The 23,338-nt window shown below is 37.0% G+C and overlaps 6 non-coding genes across 6 annotated transcripts; 2 read left to right on the top strand and 4 right to left on the bottom strand.

Moving 5' to 3' along the window:
* The first annotated feature begins 8,442 nt into the window (after positions 1-8,442).
* TRNAR-UCG (transfer RNA arginine (anticodon UCG)) lies at positions 8,443-8,515 on the top strand. Its single transcript has one exon. It is a non-coding gene; the product is annotated as a tRNA-Arg (tRNA).
* A 1,795-nt stretch (positions 8,516-10,310) lies between these two features.
* TRNAR-UCU (transfer RNA arginine (anticodon UCU)) lies at positions 10,311-10,398 on the bottom strand. The gene is given in 2 exon segments: positions 10,311-10,346; positions 10,362-10,398. It is a non-coding gene; the product is annotated as a tRNA-Arg (tRNA).
* A 1,095-nt stretch (positions 10,399-11,493) lies between these two features.
* TRNAL-CAA (transfer RNA leucine (anticodon CAA)) lies at positions 11,494-11,603 on the bottom strand. The gene is made up of 2 exons: positions 11,566-11,603; positions 11,494-11,539 (listed from the first exon to the last, which is right to left on the bottom strand). It is a non-coding gene; the product is annotated as a tRNA-Leu (tRNA).
* A 903-nt stretch (positions 11,604-12,506) lies between these two features.
* Positions 12,507-12,594, bottom strand: TRNAR-UCU (transfer RNA arginine (anticodon UCU)). Its single transcript is given in 2 exon segments — positions 12,507-12,542; positions 12,558-12,594. It is a non-coding gene; the product is annotated as a tRNA-Arg (tRNA).
* Positions 12,595-13,695: 1,101 nt separating this feature from the next.
* On the bottom strand, positions 13,696-13,806 carry TRNAL-CAA (transfer RNA leucine (anticodon CAA)). The gene is made up of 2 exons: positions 13,769-13,806; positions 13,696-13,741 (listed from the first exon to the last, which is right to left on the bottom strand). It is a non-coding gene; the product is annotated as a tRNA-Leu (tRNA).
* Positions 13,807-15,043: 1,237 nt separating this feature from the next.
* TRNAR-UCG (transfer RNA arginine (anticodon UCG)) lies at positions 15,044-15,116 on the top strand. Its single transcript has one exon. It is a non-coding gene; the product is annotated as a tRNA-Arg (tRNA).
* Positions 15,117-23,338: the final 8,222 nt, after the last annotated feature.

Genomic DNA, 23,338 nt, shown 5'->3' with positions numbered 1-23,338 from the left:
AAATTCGTGGGATATCTGAAGATGTGATCGAACTGGAACCGTACTTGATGGAACTACTTTCAACATATATAGACTGTCCAAAATACGGTCCGATATTAATTGAAAGAGCCCATAGACTTCCGCTGCCTCCTAATTGGACACAAACAAATACACCTAGAGATGTTATTATCTGTTTTGCCAACTCCAGAATCAAAGAAGATCTAGTTAAAGAAATGAGAAGGAACCCTACTAAAATTGCAAAATTTGCATCCCTAACTACATATCTCGATCTTTCACGTGCAACCAGAATACACAGAAAAAAATATTTTGATATTACTACTGGACAGCAAGGTTTTTAAATCTGGCGCCAAACAGAAGATCCCGCCCTGAGCAGAGTCAAGGCCACGCCTCCAGACGTCCATCATGTCCACGGCACCAGCCAGAAGGAGTAGCTGCGCCCCTAGTGGACGGACCGGCGTCCGGGCAGCAGGTAAGGGAACCCCTCTGGGAACTCCTGCATAGACGGGCAGCCTTAGATCTGCTCGTCGAGGAGTTCCCGGATCCGACCCTCCTTCTCCCATGTCGGTGGTCGGTCTGTTCGCCGCCGGCACGGAGAGAACGTGTACGTCCCTCGGGTGCCCGTGCGCCGCGAGCGGTAGTCCGCTCGCCGACCACGGGTCCGGAGGGAGAAGTATCGGGTCCCAGTGATCTGCGAGCAGACCCCCGCCCGCGTCTAACAGGGCCCGAGGACGTGACTGTGACAACTACCTGTTTACGGCAAAATAATATTATTTATTCCTGGGGTTTCCCCACAAAATTGCGAATTAATTATCAAGGGAAAATCTATATTTGCAATGATCCTACACAAGCAAAGGACAATTTACTGAAATGGAATCTTACCATATAAGACTCTCTAATCTATAGAAGAAAATTTATGTTGTTTTTTATTTATTTTTTTTATTTTACATTTGTTGGTTTTTTTTTTGTTTTTTTTTTATGATATAAAGTATAAGATATTACCATATTATTACCTAAAATACTATTCTAATTGGGAAATATTATGATTGGTTTATTCATTGAGTTGGCAATGTACTGGTTGGAAATGATGTGTTATGTGTTATAATTTTAGTCCAGTCACTAAGCTGGCAACGTATTGGTTGGATACGATATAAATGATATAAATGGTTGATAACAATATAAAAGATATAATAGATTACTTAGAATATAGATTATCACAAATTCTTTTTTTTTTTTTTTTTTTTCTCTTAAAAATATTAGATAAAATTATGGGACTCACAGAGACTCACAGAGATATATAAGTATTGTTAATCTTTAGATAAGATATCTTCACAAAGTTAGAATTGAGATATTAGGATAGGAAAATTTAAAAGACACTAATATATACTCATGACACATTATATATATGGGTGAATAGTAATAGATTTATTAGAATAAATCACTTGAGAAGAAGGAGACTTCTATTATAGCTATTAATATAAATTTCCTTTCTGATACATATATTGACAAAAACCTATGATCATATACTAATATGGGTATATTTATATATATATATGTATATTATTTCCCCTCCTTTTATTTATTTTTTTTTTTTTTCAGGATTAATGATATAAGATATAAGATATTATCACAAGCTATCACCTAAAATACCATCTCAAATGGAAAATATCATGATTGGCTATACTATCATGGTACTGGTTGGAAATGATATATTTTGTGTTATAATCTTGGTCTGGTTATTGAGTTGGTATGTACTGGTTGGAAATGATATATTACTGAGATGGCAATGTATTGACTTGAAATAATATAAATGGTTAATAACAATATAAAAGATGTAGATTATCACATTATTATAAATTATTATTTTTTTTTTGCTTTGCGTAATTTCATTAAATATGATATTTGGATAGATAGATATAGTTTATACTATTTTTATGGAAATAAGAGATGATTGTGCTCCTTACCTTCGTTGGCCTTAAAACACGTCCTCATTCCTTGCTGGTTCAAGGAATTTCTTCACACTAATGGCGGAAATAATGTTTTTCCTGCATAGTGTGTTGGGTTTGATTGTTTTTTTTGTTTATGAATGTTGTTGTCAGGTGTTTTCTAGTTGGAGATTGAGGGATAGGGAGCAGTGCTGGTGGAGGAGGGGAAAACAAATATTCCATGTCCCTTAAATTGATGACAATTAATGCACAGGGTTTAAATTCTCCATATAAGAGATCTTATTTGTATGACACATTAATCAAAGAGGGGATAGATATTGCATTTATTCAAGAGACACACTGGAATCAAATAATAGAAAAATCTGCTTGGAAATATCATAGATACCGACATATTTATGTATCTTCTGAAGCGGGGAGTAGCAGTGGCGTCTCCAGTTTTCATATTTAGGGGGGGCACATGGGGGGCCAGGGACCAAAGTAGGGGGGCCAATTATAAAACGGTACGTATACACTATATATATATATATATATATATATATATATATACACACACACACGTTAGATGTGCATTTTTAACTACATAATATGCACTTATCTCTTTGAAGTAAAGACTGTGATTAAAATATGATTTCAAAATAACAGCTAAAGTGACAGTTATTTTTCATTCTTTAATATTAGCCCCTGCTGACAATATATATAAATATTAGACCCTGCTGCAGATATATAGAAATATTACACCCTGCTTCCGATATATATTAATATTAACCCCTGCTGCGGATATATATTAATATTAGCCCCTGCTGCGGATACATACTTATATTATACCCTGCTGCCGATATACATACAAATTATACCCTGCTGCCAACATATATTAATATTAGCCCCTACTGCCGATATATAGTATTAGTCCCTGCAGCCAATATATATAAATATTAGCCCCTGCAGCCAATATTTATTGATAATAGGCCCTGCAGCCAATATATATTAATATTAGCCCCTGCTGCCGATATATATAAACATTAGTCCCAGCTTCCGATATATATTAATATTAGCCCCTGCAGCCAATATATATTAATATTAGACCCTGCTGCCAATATATTTGCCACACTGACTGCAGATCAGGGGAAGACAGTGAGAGTCAGTGCAGTGTTCCCTCCTTCTGACTGCACCGTGACATTGAGAGGTCCTCTCCCCTGTAATCATCCCCAGAGTCCCTTTGTCCCCTCATTCACTAAACCATAGCGTTCTTTTACTTACACCCTGTAGTTCAGGTATAGATCAAATAAACAACACATGGAAACAGCACATGCAACTGAATGAGATTAAAAAAAACCTTGTATTTGCAGGTATACATAAATAATGTATGGAAACATAGCATTGCAGGTATAAACCAACAGGACACACAAACCCAGCATTGCAGGTATATATCAACTGGAAATCACATGTACACTCAGCACTGAAGGTTTAGATCAAATAAACAACACATGGAAACAGCACTCCAGGTATTGATCAACTGAATAAGACATACAAATCCTATATTTGCAGGTAAGCATTAATAATGTATGGAAATATAGCCGATACAGATGAACAGAATGACACAAAACCCAGCTTTGCAGATATAAATCAATTGGAAATTACATATAAACTCTGCATTAAAGGTATAGATAAAACCCCCTAAATTACAGGCATAGATCACTGGTCACACACCCCAAAGCCAACCCTGGTGTCCACGCTGCCCACATAGAACCTGACCAGCACCTAAGTTACACATTATGTCAACTTTGTCCCCAAACAGCTGAACGTACACCGTTTTTGTCCCATAAAGACCTCTCCCTCCCAATCTATCCTATCTACCCCCTCTCCCTCCCTATCTACCACAACTGCCTCTCTATCTACCACATCTGCCTCCCAATCTATCCTATGTACCCCCCTCTCCCTCCCAATCTATCCTATGTACCCCCCTCTCCCTCCCAATCTATCCTATCTATCCCCTCTCCCTCCCAATGTATCCCATCCACCCCCATCTCCCTCCCAATCTACACCCTCTCCCTCCCAATCTATCCCATCTACCCCCCTCTCCCTCCCAATCTATCCCATCTACCCCCCTCTCCCTCTCCCTCCCAATCTATCCTATCTACCCCCTCTCCCTCCCAATCTATCCTTATCTACCCCTTCTCACTTCCTACCTCTTCTGACTCTCTAACCCCCTCCTAACTTTCTAACCCCCCCTTTGAAGTTCACTTACCTTGGGCTTGTCCAGCGGTGAGATCGCGAGGTCTCTGTATCCCTGGTTCTGCCGGCTTCACTGCTGGGCGCCGGATATGACGACATATACCGGCGCTCGGCTTGAAATGCCGGCACTGCGAACCAGGAAGAGGCCTCGCGGTCGCGGAGAAGAGTGAGAGGCGCCGAACGGTTGCTGAGAAATTATTCCTCAGCAACCGCTCGGCGCCTCTCACTCTCTCCTCCGGGTCTATAAAAAAAAAAAAAAAAGCCGGCGTTTCAATTGGGGGGGCACACCGGGGGGCACAGCATGATGTAGGGGGGGCCATGGCCCCCTCTGGCCCCCCCCTGCCGACGCCACTGGGGAGTAGCCATATTGATATCAATTAAAAATAAATTTGAGTATATACATCATGAAGCTGATAAGGAAGGAAGAAGGATTATACTTGTCTGTAATATAAATGATGTTACCTATACCATGGTTAGCCTATATGCCCCATCAGAAGGATCGACAAGATTTCTCAATTCAGCTATGGAAACAATAGAAAAAATCTCTAAAGGCTCATTGATTATAGCAGGCGACCTGAATTGCATAATCGATATTGAAAAAGATACTAAGACTTTGAAGAACCGTAAATCAGATGCGTGTTTAAAAACTAGGGCCAAAGCATTTTCCGATTCTCTATTTAAACATGGCCTTTATGATGTGTGGAGGGTGCAACATCCTGAGGAAAGAGACTACTCTTTCTTCTCGAATGTACACCAATCATATTCACGCATTGATTATTTCTTAATGCCTGGTCACTCTTTGGAAATCTCTACTACCTCTCTAATTGGAAATATCTCATGGTCTGACCATGCCCCAGTATTTATTTCTATCAAGGATAACCCTCAATATAGAACAAGAACTCGTTGGAGACTCAACGAATCTCTTTTAAAAACAGAATCCGATAAGATAGATCTGATAAAACAAACAACATCTTTTTTGGAGCATAATGATAATAATGAGACCTCAGATCTAAATTTGTGGTGCACCCTAAAATGTGTTCTTAGGGGACACTTAATAAAAAAGGGTGCTTGGATTAAAAAACAGAGAGGTAAAGAACTTGCCGATCTGTATATTGAGTTGGCAAAACTTGAGAGACTAAATAAACAATATCCATCCAGAGATTTCTCGAAGCAGTTAGAGACTATTAAAGAATCGATAATCATTAAACTTAAAATTAAAACTGAAACAATAATGCAAAGATTGAAATCTAGTTGGCATTATGGAAATAATAGAGTAGGGAAAAATCTTACTAAAAGATTGAAGGCACAAATTGAATCATCTAGAATAAAAAAAATTATACACAATGGAACAACTTGTATATCACCAACACAGATAGGCAATGCCTTTAAACAATATTATGAAACCTTATATAATTTACCCGAACCTAAGATTGCTACTACTGATATAGCTCAATTTTTAGAGACCTTGCATCTTCCAAAACTTTCTGCAGAAAAATTAATACAATTAAATCAACCACTAACAACTCAAGAGACTACTATTGCAATTCTTAATTTGAAAAAAGGGAAAGCTCCAGGCCCTGATGGCTTTTCAGCTATATTTTTTCCAATCTTGAACTCAGTAATTTCTCCCATCCTAACAAAATCTTTTAATTCTATTTCTACTGGAAGAAGTTTTCCAAAAGAGATGTTGGAGGCGAGTATATCGCCAATTCCGAAACCAGGGAAGGATCCTTCACTGGTTGCTAACTACAGGCCAATATCTCTCATCAATTTAGATGTGAAGATATATTCTAAGATCCTGGCCTCTAGATTGGCTCGAATAATACGAGATTTGATACATCCAGATCAGGCAGGATTCATTCCTGGTAGGGCGGGAGAAGAAAATACGCGCAAAATCTTCAATATCATTGAATATATACATAGATATAAAATCTCTTCAGTTATAGTAGCTTTAGATGCCCAAAAGGCATTTGATAGGGTCAATTGGAAGTTCTTAGCTGAAACACTTCAAGCATTTGGTTTAACAGGTCTTTTTCATGACCTAACTATGGCCTTATATACATCTCCGGTCGCAAAGATTAGAGGCCCTTTTTTAGACTCAGATGTGTTTCACATTTATAATGGTACAAGGCAGGGCTGCCCGTTAGCTCCCCTGTTATATGCTCTAACAATTGAGCCTTTAGCTGCCTATATTAGAAACTCTTCTAATATTCATGGTATAAATATTGATAAACATGAATATAGTATTACCTTATATGCAGACAATGTTTTATTAACATTATCTGCACCCTTATTATCTATCCCTGCTTTTTTAAAAGGAATTGAAAAATTTGGATACTATTCTAATTACAAACTTAATTTATCAAAGACTCAGATGATTCCATTTTATCTCTCTGAGTCTCAGATATCTATAGCTCATGGGCATATTCAAAATAATGATCAGACACATCAAATTGATTATTTGGGGATTATAATCGGACCTATACTAGAAGATATCGCCAATATAAATCATAAGAAACTTTTTCTAGAAATAAAATCTTCTCTAGCAAATTGGATGAAACTTGAATTCTCTTGGATGGGTCGTATTAATATTCTTAAAGCTTACATAATTCCCAAAATTTTATATCTTTTTCGATTAATACCTTTTTAAGTTTCGAAAGATGTTATCTTAAAATGGGAAAACTTACTATCTCAATTTGTTTGGGCAGCTAAAATAATAAGATTACCCTCGGAGCTTCTTAAAAGACCTATTGAATCTGGGGGTTTAGGTTATCCTGATATAAAGGAACTATATGAAGCCTCTCAAGTAGCTTTTATGATGGCCTGGGGCTCTATAAAAGAGAAAAGCTCTTTGGGTTGGTATAATATAGAGAAATATAATCTTAAAAATCTCGACCCTTTCTTGTTGTTCTGGCTACCTCAATCCCAATTTCAGAAGAAAAAATTTCCGAGCTTAATAATTGCAGACATATTATCCTCTTTCTATAGAATCAAAAAAAGGTTTGCAAAAGGGATTCCATTTACAAAAAATTGTCCCCTGGATGTTCTATCATTTTACATACCTGATCTTGTACTGGACAATTGGAAAATCTCAGGAATAGAGCAGATAGGGGACCTTTATTTAGAGGGAAATCTGGCCTCTTTCTCTCTTATGACTGATAGATATATATTACCGTCAAGAGAAATCTTTAAATATATCAGATTAAAACATTTCTTAATATCAAACCCACCACCTGAATATAACCCTTGGTTGAAATGTATTGCTTCGTGTATTTCTAAGGGAACACTGTCTAAGATTTTGAAATTTTTTAAAGATAATAAGACTCTTGATAAGTCTAAGGCACACAAACAATGGGAGAAAGAATTGGAAATTTCTATTCCCTTAGATTCTTGGTATAAAACATGGCAATTTACTAAAAAAGCAACTCACTGTATAAATCTTCAAGAACTCTTTTTTAAGATTATATATAGATGGTATATACGTATAGTTAAATTTCAACCAAAGAATGGAGACAGGTGCTGGCGATGCCATCTCGAATTAGGATCGCATAAACATATTTGGTGGGATTGTCAAAAACTAACTCAGTTTAAGATAAAAATATCTGAGCTTTATTTGGAATTGTTTGGGTCATATTTGGAACTCTCCCCTCAAAGATTTTTGTTTCATTTAGAGTTTATAGATATTAATAGTAATGAGCAGACCTTATGGGTTAATATACTTTTGGCGTTTAAAATCTGTATTGCTAGATATTGGAGAAAACAGGATTTGCCACATTGGCAAGAGATTAAATTGCAAATAAATTTACAAAGTAATGTAGAAAAATATTTTTTTCTGAAAGAAGCTAACTCAAGAGAGAGGTGTGAGTGCATTTGGCAGAAAAGGTTTCAAATAATAGATTAAAAATTCCCTGTGCAGTAATACAACCACAGCACTGCTCCAACGGCCTTTGTTTTAGATCGATTTTGGCCTTGATAATTTATAATCTCCCTCTCCTCCCAAAGAAACACTGAGCGTTTGAATACTTAAAATTATTATTTTTTAATGCTATGAGCTTTAAGGGAATACAACAAATATTCATATATGAATGTCTATGTATATGTTTCTATGTTGTTATGTACCATATGTATTTTAATGTTTTGTCTAACATCAGTCAGAGGAAGGACAGTGGTCATAAAAAGCATATTGTGGCATGTGAAGTAAAGGAAATATAGTTATGTTTCTCTATGAGAAACGTATCCACACATTTTTTCGCAAACTTTACATGCAGACCGCGTGACCTAATGGATAAGGCGTCTGACTTCGGATCAGAAGATTGAGGGTTCGAGTCCCTTCGTGGTCGGAGTTGCTGGAGCTTTGGTTCTGTTGTTCTTTAAAGTTCTTCCATATCAATGGAGGTCAGGCAAGTGGAAACCAAGATTTCAATAGTTTCTTTCCATGTTACGTGTCACCCAAGATCTTTAGTCTCTCTTGGTATGAAAGGCAGACATGTCAAAACTAAGATTTCAAATGTTTTTTTTCAATGTGCCATATGATCACCGAATGTAACCCCATCTTGGCCTACACGGTACCTCTACGGATAGTGCGTTGTTGCGAGATTTGATTCAATCAAAGTTGTCTGCAATTTACTCTTTCAAAAACTTTCAGCAAACATGAATTCTTTTTCCAACTATTGTTATGAAGACTTTGGCTCAAAGCGGCTCCATAAGAGTCACAGGCACCCTTGATTTTCTGTTGTACACTTCCTAATCTCTTTCCCCCAAGAAATCTATGTGACAGCTATTGGAAAGTATCTACACCTGGGTCGTTATTTTCACCTCTTTCGGTATGTCTTGTCTCCAAAGTGCGGAATAAGACTCTCGCGTTCCGTCCAGACCTTGTGGCTTAATGGGTAAGGTGTCTGACTTTGGATTGGAAGATTGCAAATTTGAGTTGTCTTGAGGTTGCTGGTGGTTTAGATCCCCAGGTTACTGTTCTTTTGAGTCTAGAGATTGTACATTGCTGTCTTATGTTATGAAATCAATGTCTTCTGCAATGTACTCTTTCAACGCTTAAATTCAATCTTGGATTTTTTCTCAAAAAATTGTTGAATTAAACGAAGCTCAATGCACAAAAAAAGATGACTGTCAGAAGTGGGATTTGAACCCACACCTCCACATTGAGACCAGAAGACCCTCACAGAGAGAATATAGCATTCTTGTTTTTGGCACCTTTGACCACTCGGCCATCCTGACAAGCTACTGCTGCTACGAAAGAAGATATTTTTTTTACATGGTTTCAAGGCAAGGGACTAGCTCTTAGGGGACCTTTTGCCACTGCATTGGTTTAAAGTGGCTTCATTAGAGTCACAGGGTAAGCAGACTTGAGATCCTGCATGTGAAGGCTAAGATTTCACATGTGTTTTTTGATGTGCCATATGTCCATCAAACATATCGCCCCCTGGGCATGCAGGGTTCTTCTACGTATTGTGCGTTGCCAACACCTTTAATGAAATCAAAGTTGATTGCGATGTACTGTTTCAAACACTTAAAAGCAAACTTTAATTCTTTCTCCAACTATTGTTATGAAGACTTTGGCTCCAAGTGGCTCCATAAGAGTCACAGGGCACCTTTGATTTTCTGTTGTACATTTCCTTATCTTTTTGCCCAAAGAAATCTATGTGATCATCCTTTGTATAATGTGCCACAGGGCCCACTACTGAAACACATATCACACTAGAGTAAAATCTGTCAATTGTATTACAGACATTTTTCAGAGACAATTTGTGGATATTGCAACCTAAAACTAAACAAGCACATCAAATGCAGTCAAACACTGGAAAAAAAACACCACTCTAGTGGGACTCGAACCCACAACCTTTGAATATTGGCATTATTTTCGCATCAAAACTTTAATCTTACAAACGGAGCGCTAAACTGCTTTCCATACTTGTGTTAGATAGTTCTATTGTTTCAGATTACCATAATTTCTCACAGACAAATTGTGGATATTTGGAAATACAATTTAATGCTTCAATTAAAATCTGTCAGATTAAGATCTGTCAATAGTATTACAGAAATTTTTCAGAGACAATTTGTGGATATTGCAACTTACAACTAAACAAGAACATCAAATGCAGTCAACCACTGGAAAAACAACGACTCAGGTGGGACTCGAACCCACAACCTTTGAATGCCATGCTCAAGTGCTAGAAGTCCAATGCGCTATCCATTGCGCCACAGAGCCTAGATATGTAGTCAGAAAACGTCATGAATCCACCTATCTGACTCACGCATAATCCTTCGTACATAGATGTTTCAAATGCATTAGTCGTTTCTGTGTCCTATGTTTGTCTGCGTGTTCTTAATTAACATCAGTCAGAGGAAGGACAGTGGTCATAAAAAGCATATTGTGCCATGTGAAGTAAAGGAAATATAGTTATGTTTCTCTATGAGAAACGTATCCACACATTTTTTTCTCAAACTTTACATGCAGAGTGCCTGGCCTAATGGATAAGGCATCTGACTTCGGATCAGAAGATTGAGGGTTCGAGTCCCTTCATGGTTGGAGTTGCTGGAGGTTTGGTTCTGTTGTTCTTAAAAGTTCTTCGATATCAATGAATGTCAGGGAAGTGGAAACTAAGATTTCAATAGTTTCTTTCCATGTTACGTGTCACCCAAGATCTTTAGTCCCTCTTGGTATGAAAGGCAGACATGTCAAAACTAAGATTTCAAGTGTTTTTTTTCAATGTGCCATATGATCACCGAATGTAACCCCATCTTGGCCTACACGGTACCTCTACGGATAGTGCGTTGTTGTGAGATTTGATTCAATCAAAGTTGTCTGCAATTTACTCTTTCAAAAACTTTCAGAAAACATGAATTCTTTTTCCAACTATTGTTATGAAGACTTTGGCTAAAAGCGGCTCCATAAGAGTCACAGGCACCCTTGATTTTCTGTTGTACACTTCCTAATCTCTTTCCCCCAAGAAATCTATGTGACAGCTATTGGAAAGTATCCGACCTGGGTCGTTATTTTCAACTCTTTCGGTATGTCTTGTCTCCAAAGTGCGGAATAAGACTCTCGCGTTCCGTCCAGACCTCGTTGCTTAATTGGTAAGGTGTCTGACTTTGGATTGGAAGATTGCGGAGTTGAGTTGTCTTGAGGTTGCTGGTGGTTTAGATCCCCAGGTTACTGTTCTTTTGAGTCTAGAGATTGTACATTGCTGTCTTATGTTATGAAATCAATGTCTTCTGCAATGTACTCTTTCAACGCTTAAATTCAATCTTGGATTTTTTCTCAAAAAATTGTTGAATTAAACGAAGCTCAAAAAGAGATGACTGTCAGAAGTGGGATTTGAAGCCACACCTCCACATGGAGACCAGAAGACCCTCACAGAGAGAAGATAGCATTCTTGAGTCTGGCGCCTTAGACCACTCGGCCATCCTGACAAGCTACTGCTGCTACGAAAGAAGATATTTTTTTTACATGGTTTCAAGGCAAGGGACTAGCTCTTAGGGGACCTTTTGCCACTGCATTGGTTTAAAGTGGCTTCATTAGAGTCACAGGGTAAGCAGACTTGAGATCCTGCATGTGAAGGCTAAGATTTCACATGTGTTTTTTGATGTGCCATATGACCACCAAACTTATCGCCCTCTGGGCATGCAGGGTTCTTCTACGTATTGTGCGTTGCCAACACCTTTAATGAAATCAAAGTTGATTGCGATGTACTGTTTCAAACACTTAAAGGCAAACTTTAATTCTATCTCCAACTATTGTTATGAAGACTTTGGCTCCAAGTGGCTCCATAAGAGTCACAGGGCACCCTTGATTTTCTGTTGTACATTTCCTAATCTTTTTGCCCAAAGAAATCTATGTGATCATCCTTTGTATAATGTGCCACAGGGCCCACTACTGAAACACATTTCACACTAGAGTAAAATCTGTAAATTGTATTACAGACATTTTTCAGAGACAATTTGTGGATATTGCAACCTAAAACTAAACAAGCACATCAAATGCAGTCAACCACTGGAAAAAAAACACCACTCTAGTGGGACTCGAACCCACAACCTTTGAATATTGGCATTATTTTCGCATCAAAACTTTAATCTTACAAACGGAGCGCTAAACTGCTTTCCACACTTGTGTTAGATAGTTCTATTGTTTCAGATTATCATAATTTCTCACAAACAAATTGTGGATATTTGGAAATACAATTTAATGCTTCAATTAAAATCTGTCAGATTAAGATCTGTCAATAGTATTACAGAAATTTTTCAGAGACAATTTGTGGATATTGCAACTTACAACTAAACAAGAACATCAAATGCAGTCAACCACTGGAAAAACAACGACTCAGGTGGGACTCGAACCCACAACCTTTGAATGCCTTGCTCAAGTGCTAGAAGTCCAATGCGCTATCCATTGCGCCACAGAGCCTAGATATGTAGTCAGAAAACGTCATGAATCCACCTATCTGACTCACGCATAATCCTTCGTACATAGATGTTTCAAATGCATTAGTCGTTTCTGTGTCCTATGTTTGTCTGCGTGTTCTTAATTAACATCAGTCAGAGGAAGGACAGTGGTCATAAAAAGCATATTGTGCCATGTGAAGTAAAGGAAATATAGTTATGTTTCTCTATGAGAAACGTATCCACACATTTTTTTCTCAAACTTTACATGCAGACTGCGTGGCCTAATGGATAAGGCATCTGACTTCGGATCAGAAGATTGAGGGCTCGAGTCCCTTCATGGTTGGAGTTGCTGGAGGATTGGTTCTGTTGTTCTCAAAAGTTCTTCGATATCAATGAATGTCAGGGAAGTGGAAACTAAGATTTCAATAGTTTCTTTCCATGTTACGTGTCACCCAAGATCTTTAGTCCCTCTTGGTATGAAAGGCAGACATGTCAAAACTAAGATTTCAAGTGTTTTTTTTCAATGTGCCATATGATCACCGAATGTAACCCCATCTTGGCCTACACGGTACCTCTACGGATAGTGCGTTGTTGCGAGATTTGATTCAATCAAAGTTGTCTGCAATTTACTCTTTCAAAAACTTTCAGCAAACATGAATTCTTTTTCCAACTATTGTTATGAAGACTTTGGCTCAAAGCGGCTCCATAAGAGTCACAGGCACCCTTGATTTTCTGTTGTACACTTCCTAATCTCTTTCCCCCAAGAAATCTATGTGACAGCTATTGGAAAGTATCCGACCTGGGTCGTTATTTTCAACTCTTTCGGTATGTCTTGTCTCCAAAGTGCGGAATAAGACTCTCGCTTTCTGTCCAGACCTCGTGGCTTAATGGGTACGGTGTCTGACTTTGGATTGGAAGATTGCGGATTTGAGTTGTCTTGGGGTTGCTGATGGTTTAGATCCCCAGGTTACTGTGTTTTGAGTCTAGAGATTGTACATTGCTGTCTTATGTTATGAAATCAATGTCTTCTGCAATGTATTCTTTCAACGGTTAAATTCAATCTTGGATTCTTTCTCAAAAAATTGTTCAATTAAACGAAGCTCAAAGCACAAAAAGAGATGACTGTCAGAAGTGGGATTTGAACCCACGCCTCCACATGGAGACTAGAAGACCCTCACAAAGAGAATACAGCATTACTTGAATCTGGCGCCTTAGACCACTCAGCCATCCCGACAAGCTACTGCTGCTACGAAAGAAGATATTTTTTTTACATGGTTTCAAGGCAAGGGACTAGCTCTTAGGGGACCTTTTGCCACTGCATTGGTTTAAAGTGGCTTCATTAGAGTCACAGGGTAAGCAGACTTGAGATCCTGCATGTGAAGGCTAAGATTTCACATGTGTTTTTTGATGTGCCATATGTCCACCAAACTTATCGCCCCCTGGGCATGCAGGGTTCTTCTACGTATTGTGCGTTGCCACCACCTTTAATGAAATCAAAGTTGATTGCGATGTACTGTTTCAAACACTTAAAAGCAAACTTTAATTCTTTCTCCAACTATTGTTATGAAGACTTTGGCTCCAAGTGGCTCCATAAGAGTCACAGGGCACCCTTGATTTTCTGTTGTACATTTCCTAATCTTTTTGCCCAAAGAAATCTATGTGATCATCCTTTGTATAATGTGCCACAGGGCCCACTACTGAAACACATTTCACACTAGAGTAAAATCTGTCAATTGTATTACAGACATTTTTCAGAGACAATTTGTGGATATTGCAACCTAAAACTAAACAAGCACATCAAATGCAGTCAACCACTGGAAAAAAAACACCACTCTAGTGGGACTCGAACACACAACCTTTGAATATTGGCATTATTTTCACATCAAAACTTTAATCTTACAAACGGAGCGCTAAACTGCTTTCCACACTTGTGTTAGATAGTTCTATTGTTTCAGATTACCATAATTTCTCACAGACAAATTGTGGATATTTGGAAATACAATTTAATGCTTCAATTAAAATCTGTCAGATTAAGATCTGTCAATAGTATTACAGAAATTTTTCAGAGACAATTTGTGGATATTGCAACTTACAACTAAACAAGAACATCAAATGCAGTCAACCACTGGAAAAATAACAACACTGGTGGGACTCGAACCCACAACCTTTGAATGCCTTGTCAAGTGCTAGAAGTACAATACGCTATCCACTGCGCCAAAGAGCCTCAATATGTAGACAGAAAACGTCATGAAACCACCTATCTGACTCATGCATAATCCTTCGTACATAGATGTTTCAAATGCATTAGTCGTTTCTGTGTCCTATGTTTGTCTGCGTGTTCTTAATTAACATCAGTCAGAGGAAGGACAGTGGTCATAAAAAGCATATTGTGGCATGTGAAGTAAAGGAAATATAGTTATGTTTCTCTATGAGAAACGTATCCACACATTTTTTCTCAAACTTTACATGCAGACCGCGTGGCCTAATGGATAAGGCATCTGACTTCGGATCAGAAGATTGAGGGTTCGAGTCCCTTCGTGGTCGGAGTTGATGGAGGTTTGGTTTTGTTGTTCTTTAGAGTTCTTCCATATCAATGAATGTCAGGCAAGTGGAAACTAAGATTTCAACAGTTTCTTTCCATGTTACGTGTCACCCAAGATTTTTAGTCCCTCTTGGTATGAAAGGCAGACATGTCAAAACTAAGATTTCAAGTGTTTTTTTTCAATGTGCCATATGATCACCGAATGTAACCCCATCTTGGCCTACACGGTACCTCTACGGATAGTGCGTTGTTGCGAGATTTGATTCAATCAAAGTTGTCTGCAATTTACTCTTTCAAAAACTTTTTTTTTTTTTTTTTTTTATTAGACCACATCACATACAATATAAAGAAAAACATATATATAAGCAGAAAGTGCCGATAATAAATATAGCAGCATATGTATACATATATTCATCATTCCACTTATAAATATAGCAGCATATATGTGCAGATATTCATCATTCCACTTACAGAGAATGGAACAAGTTTTTCTACTTTGTATATATACGTTATTGATGCGTCTAAAATTGCAATATAAAACATATACAACACAATTAGACCGGGATTACAGCAAAACTTCCCAGTCTATACCCCACAACGAGAAAAAGAAGAAAAACAAAAAAAAACCCCAAAAAACCAAAAAAAAACACAAGAAAAAAAGAATCACCAACAAACCATCCATACAATACATTCAAACTGTCAAGCCAAGTTGATATAATCAGTATGTTTATACGTTATGTTATAAATTTGGGAGAATGTCAGGGTGCCGAGTCAGCCACGGTCTCCAGATGTTATGGAATTTCTGTAAACACTGGTGAGATAGAAAAAAGCCACGTTCCATCAAACATTGATGGCTGATTTGATTCACCACATGATACAAAGAAATAGATAATGATTGTAGCCATTGTCTAGCTAAAATTATCTTCATGGCTAGCAAGCATTGTACTATAAAAGCCCTTTGGTTAAATCGAAATCCGTTTAAATCAAAATGTAGTAGGGCTCTTCGCATAGTAGGTGCTATGTTTTGATTTAAAGTATCAGAAATGAGCTTAAATATATCTTGCCAAATACTTTGGATCTGTGGGCATTCCCACCAGATATGGGAGAATGATCCTAAAGAAGAACGGCATCTCCAACAGAGAGGGGACGCATTATAATTAAATTTACACTGTGTCACCGGGGTTATATACCATCTCCACATTATCTTGTAATGCAGTTCAATCATGTTGAGGCAATGCAAAATTTTATTAATTTCAAATAAACTACCAATCCATATATTTAAATCTATCAGACACTTTAAGTCTGATTGCCATGATTTTAATGCAATATGAACAAGGGGAGTTTCTATTTCTTCAAGCAGTATATACCACTTTTTTAGGCTTTTTAGAATAATTTCTGTAGAAAACATATCGCAGATCTTTTGACTCAAAATAGATGAGGACTGCACATACAAATGAGATCTAACATAGAAAGTTATCCTAAAGACATTGAAGGACTCCAGATTGCCGAATTCAAATTCCTCTGAGAGCTGAGAGAACGTTTTTGTTTTATCCTGTATCAAAATATCTATAATCCTTTTATTCCTATAGTTGGTCCAGTTTCTCAAATTTAATTGGGAGATATTATACTGGAGAGTTTCAAGCGGAGATGTTGAAACTATTTTATTACGGAGGCCTAATCAAGGCTTAATATACTCCCAAAACTCCATAGAACTATGGAGAGTAATTGGTAGGTTATTTCTAATTGATTTAAGCTTAAAATGATGTAGCCAAAGTATGCATTCCAGATTTGAGAAGCCTGTCAGCTCTTGCTCAATCACAAACCAATCTAACAACGGGAGCCTGACCGGAATCATTTGAAGAAGATATAACCATTTGGGGACTATATAGGATCTAATGACATTCATTCTACCAAGCCAAGAAATAAAAAGGCCTTTCCACTCTTTAATTTGCTTAATCAATTCATCTCGTAATTTACTAAAGTTAACTTCTATAATTTCCGAAATCTTGATTGGGATTACAACCCCCAGGTAGTCGATTTTATCGGTCGCCCAAGAGAATTCGAAGGATTCCTCAATGCTAGTTTTTGATGAAGCCGAGATATTCATCATTACAGCTTGTGTTTTTGTGATATTCAATTTATAATTCGAGAAGCTGCTAAATAAATTAATTTCGGCCATCAAATGATCAACTGAATTTAACGGATCATACAGAGATAGTAATATGTCATCCGCGTATAGACAAAGTTTATTTTCCAAATCACCAATTCTTATTCCTTTAATGCTTTTATTGAGTCTAATTCTCGAAGCTAATGGTTCTAATGTGAGAATATATAGCAAAGGTGCCAATGGGCAACCTTGTCGAGTCCCGTTATTTAATCTAAAACGTTCCGATTTAAAGCCTTGACCAACTACCATTGCGGTTGGTGTTGTATACAACGCCATAACAGCTCGAATAAAGCCTTCACCAAAGCCATAAGACCTCAATGTCTGTTCTAAGAAGGTCCAGTTAACCCGGTCAAAGGCCTTTTCCGCGTCCAAAGCCAAGAGGATTGATGGAATTTCATGAGTGGTTACATATTCTACTATGTCAATAATCTTACGGACATTATCACTAGATTGTCTTCCTTTTATAAAGCCAGACTGATCTCTACAAATTAACTGTGGGCACAATGGTTTTAAACGGGCAGCTAGTATTGAAGAGTATATTTTAGTATCCAAATTAATCAAAGAGATTGGCCTATAATCGGCACTCTTTCCCAGCTTTAGGTATAGGAAGAATAATAGCCTCCAACATGCCATTAGGAAAGGACTTATTTGCGCTGATTTCGTTGAACATACTTGTTAGGTGCGGAACTATCAATTTGGACAGTTTTTTATAAAACAGTGCTGTATATCCGTCGGGACCAGGAGCTTTACGTACTTTTAGTTTTTTTATCGCTACATTTACTTCACTCTCCAAAAAGGGAGCGTCCAATTGTTCTATCAATGTATCAGTCAACTTCGGCAATCTGGAGTCCTGCAGATATTGTCTCATCTGTACATCATCTTGGGATTGACCTACAATATTATACAGGGATGTATAAAACTTACCAAAAGATGTCCCAATATTATCAGGACTAGAAATATATTTATCCCCATCTATAAGTTTAAGAATTCGATTTTTTAAATTTCTATTTTTTAATTGGTTGGTAAGCTGTTTCTCTGCCCGGTTCCCAGCGTAGTAGAATTTTTGCTTTAACTTAATCAAATTATAATTTGCTTTACTTATTAAACGGTCCTCAATTTCTTTTTTGATTTTAATCATATTCATAATGTCTTGTTCTCCATGAGATTGACCGTACTTCCTTTTTAAATTACTCAATGAAATATATAGATCAGACAATTTTTCTTTTCCTTTTTTCCTATTATATGCATCTTTTTTAATTAAATATCCTCTCAAGACACATTTATAAGCGCACCAGATATTACCCAGACTCATATTATGCGTCAAATTCTCAAGAAAAAACTGAGTGGTCGTCTGGGAAATGTAATCAAGAGAATCCTTACAGCCTAATGATGATTCATTTATCCAAGGGCGTAAAGTCAAATGAAATTTCTTTTCTATTTCCAGACAAACTGGATCATGATCTGTCCAGGCTGCATTTCCTATACTAATGCGCTTACAATCTGAAATCACGTTCGCTGTAGTTAATATAAGATCTATACGTGAAAAAGTCTTATGTCGACCCGAAAAAAAGGTATAATCTTTGTCTGCCGGTCTCAACGTCCTCCAAATGTCATAGAGTTTATATTTACCAAGAGTAATACTGAAAGCATTAGATAAATTAACTTGATTTCTGTTAGGAGTTCTACCTCGGGGACTGGGAGTGTCCAATACTGCATCAGGAGCACAATTAAAGTCCCCCATACACAAAAAGGTTCCCTGGGTATATTTCTGAATTTTTTGTAGTGTGCCATTTAAGAAATGGTTCTGTTTATAATTAGGTGCATATATATTCAAAATAGAAAATAATCTCTCGTCTAATTTACACACTATGAAAACATATCTAGCGTGAGAATCCTTCTGCTTATAGATCAACTCAACTTTAATTTTATTTGAGATTAGGATAGCTACACCTCGCTTTTTCCTGCTAGGTAACGATGAATGTTCAAGCACCATATATCTTTTATTGTTCAGTCTGTAGATATCTGCATTTTTCAAATGTGTTTCTTGGACGCAACATATGTCTATATGATGATTATTTATATAATTGAATAGCGAATATCTGTTATGAGGCAGATTTAAACCTTGAACATTCAACAAAATAATCTTAAATAGATCTTCCATGTTTCGGATGGTTATTATAACTAACATAAACCTGATAAGGCTTGACACCCTCACAATCCATACATCCTACATCCACACACAAATAACACAATTTACAAAAATTAATGGAAGCCCAAATACTATCCAAACATCGGAGAAAAAACCCAACATTCTCCCAGGATATAGTAACTCCACCTTGTTGAGGAGCTATACGGGAACTAATCTATATTGAGGAAAGAATAATAAATAGACCAAATGGGTGAGGGGGGGAAAAAAAAACAAAAAAAAACCGAAAAAAAAAAAATAAACAAAAAAAAAAAAACTAGTGTATTTGGCAGTTAATCATATTAATCTTGTCTATGCCAAAATTAATCCTAAGTGATCAATAAAGATATCTTAGGGAAATAAGATCCCGTAAAAATATAAAAGATTTAAGTTATAAGTATAATTATGTGTTAAGTGGCATATATCGTGAAATTAGAAACACCATACTCCAAATGGTAAAATGCTTTATATCTAATTACATTTTTTTTTAAAACTAAGTGTGGATTAAATTATATCATTATTGCATATGTACATACCCTTCAAATCCATTAATTCACCAATACCTGTAGTTTAATAATAGCACAAGTGAATATTCCTCCTACACTCCTTCAAAAACCATATAATATGAGATTACACCTATATAATTTTGTATAAATAACACACACTAAAAAAAAAAAAAAAAATTCCCCCCCAGAAGTCGCGCATCCGCGAGATTATTATTGCAAACCATGTACTACATTTCCTTTAAGCCAACTCCTAGCTTCATCAACCGTTGATAGCTTAACTGGTTGATGCTGAGCGGACATAATAAACAATTTTACTGGGAATCCCCACGAGTATCTAATATTTTGCTCTCTCAAAATCTTGGTCACTTCTTTAAATTCAAATCTCTTTTGTCTAGTAAATAGAGAGAGATCTTGAAAGAACATTAAGTTTTGAAATGTATCTACTTTCGGAACATATTTACTTGTTGCCAATAATATTTTGTATCGTATAAAGAAAGTTGAGAAGCGAATAATTATATCTCTGGGTTTTCCTTCAGCAAGATTCTTTGGTTTTAACGTTCTGTGTACACGTTCAATCATATCGTCTCTATCAACATCACGGATGCCCATATCTAAAAACAATTCTTTCAAATACGTTCTGATAGAGTCCTGCTTAATATCCTCCGAAATGCCATGTATCCTTAAGTTCTTCCTGCGTGTGCGATCCTCGGCGTCATTTAATTTTTGTTCCAGGTTTCTTATGATGTTCTCTTTATGGTTAAGGTCATCTTTAATTGATTTTAACTCTAATTCAAGAAACTCATTCTTTTGCATAATTAGATTGAGTTCATCTTTAAATGAGTTCAGCTGAGATTCCATACATAATTGCAAATATTCTTTGGTAATCATTTGAGTAGATTGTGCTGCAGGACTTAAAGAGTGTCTTCCAATTTCATCAATAGTGGAATCAGATAAGCACACAGATTCCTCCATTTTCCTATGAACCTGGGGTGAAAATAGCATAGAAATCTTTTTTTCTTTTTTTTGGTCTAGATCTCTTTTCTCTCTTTTTTTTGATTTTGGATCCTCTCTTTTTGACGCCATCGTGTCCTCTTTATTATTGTAAATATCGAAATAAACAAATAAAAAGATTATGACTATATTTTTTTTCTTTTTCTTTTTTACTTTTTTTTTCCTGTCCTTTTCCTTTTTTTTTTTTTTTCTTTCTTTTTTTTCTTCTTATAACCACAGTTCAAGTATTGAGTGATAATCAAAATTTTATAAATTCATTAGTGAAGTATGTGTCAAAATTCATTAGTGAAGTATGTGTCAAAATATGAATCAAAATATATGATCCCAAAATCAATAATTTATATATAGACCATGATCCACTAATTGATTAGAATCACAGAGACAAATCAAATTTCACCTCCTTCCAAGCTTGATTAGATTAAGGTGTCCTATTCCAGCATAATTATAATAATTAATAATTTAAATTAGATTTCAACATGATTAGAAGACGCAAGCCGTATCACGTAGTGGAGATAAACTGGATCAGTTAATTCCATCCAAATCTGAATTCATGTGTATAGATAATGGGTTGATAACATAATTGATAGCATGATTGATAGCATGATTGGTAAAGTTGAATTCATATAAAGGGATCAATTTTCTTACTCCTGTGTAGCTTGATTAAATTATAAAGTCTGTTTTCCAACATGATTAAGTTATAAAGTCTGTTTCCAACATGATTATAGTACTTTCAATATATTAGTATAATCATACATTTTTTCCCTTTTCCTTTTCTTTTTTCAATGGAAATATCCCTAGATCTGTTACCAAATTAGAATGTCCTCCACCATCATGATTGTAATATAGACAGGTTCCAAAAAATAATTCCAATCTTGATCCAAAAATAAATAAATAAATAAATAAATAAATAGAAAGTACTTTTGACGATTTCCAGGAACTCTGAAGATCCCACTCGGACACCTGCCACAGCTCCTCAGGATCAAAAATCTGTAGCGCGTTTCCCCGCCAAATATTAGATTTCTCTCGGTCTCATTCCAGCTTCCAGCATAACGGCAACATAGCCGAGTCCTTCAATATGGAGCATCAATCGGTAGCTGCCACACCTCAGGATGTTCTCCCGGGGTTGCTGCAACTGAAGAACTTCCAAGGAAGCCGGGGGAAGAAACCGTACGCTAGCCACACGCTGAGAGTTCGCAGCAAGATCGTCAGGCATACCGGGGAGGCAGATCGCAGGACGCCATCACCTGAAGTTCATCCCGCACGCTCCAACGCTCCACCCCGTGAGGGTCTCACGTCATCACACCACCGTCCAGTTTTTTTTTATCTTCTTTTTCCAACTATTGTTATGAAGACTTTGGCTCAAAGCGGCTCCATAAGAGTCACAGGCACCCTTGATTTTCTGTTGTACACTTCCTAATCTCTTTCCCCCAAGAAATCTATGTGACAGCTATTGGAAAGTATCTACACCTGGGTCGTTATTTTCACCTCTTTCGGTATGTCTTGTCTCCAAAGTGCGGAATAAGACTCTCGCGTTCCGTCCAGACCTCGTTGCTTAATTGGTAAGGTGTCTGACTTTGGATTGGAAGATTGCGGATTTGAGTTGTCTTGAGGTTGCTGGTGATTTAGATCCACAGGTTACTGTTCTTTTGAGTCTAGAGATTGTACATTGCTGTCTTATGTTATGAAATCAATGTCTTCTGCAATGTACTCTTTCAACGCTTAAATTCAGTCTTGGATCTCAAAAAATTGTTGAATTAAACGAAGCTCAAAGCACAAAAAGAGATGATTGTCAGAAGTGGGATATGAACCCACGCCTCTACATGGAGATCAGAAGGTCCTCACAGAGAGAATATAGCATTACTTGAGTCTGGCGCCTTAGACCACTTGGCCATCCTGACAAGCTACTGCAGCTACGGAAGAAGATATTTTTTTTACATGGTTTCAAGGCAAGGGACTAGCTCTTAGGGGACCTTTTGCCACTGTATTGGTTTAAAGTGGCTTCATTAGAGTCACAGGGTAAGCAGACTTGAGATCCTGCATGTGAAGGCTAAGATTTCACATGTTTTTTTTGATGTGCCATATGACCACCAAACTTATCGCCCTCTGGGCATGCAGGGTTCTTCTACGTATTGTGCGTTGCCAACACCTTTAATGAAATCAAAGTTGATTGCGATGTACTGTTTCAAACACTTAAAGGCAAACTTTAATTCTTTCTCCAACTATTGTTATGAAGACTTTGGCTCCAAGTGGCTCCAGAAGAGTCACAGGGCACCCTTGATTTTCTGTTGTACATTTCCTAATCTTTTTGCCCAAAGAAATCTATGTGATCATCTTTTGTATAATGTGCCATAGGGC

This window comes from Sceloporus occidentalis, unplaced genomic scaffold (genome assembly GCF_023333645.1).
Source record: "Sceloporus occidentalis isolate IW3139 unplaced genomic scaffold, rSceOcc1.0.p SCAF_67, whole genome shotgun sequence".
In the NCBI taxonomy this organism is placed as follows: domain Eukaryota; kingdom Metazoa; phylum Chordata; class Lepidosauria; order Squamata; family Phrynosomatidae; genus Sceloporus; species Sceloporus occidentalis.
Note: the sequence above shows the minus strand (reverse complement) of the source record. Positions and strands in the feature narration are given on the sequence as shown.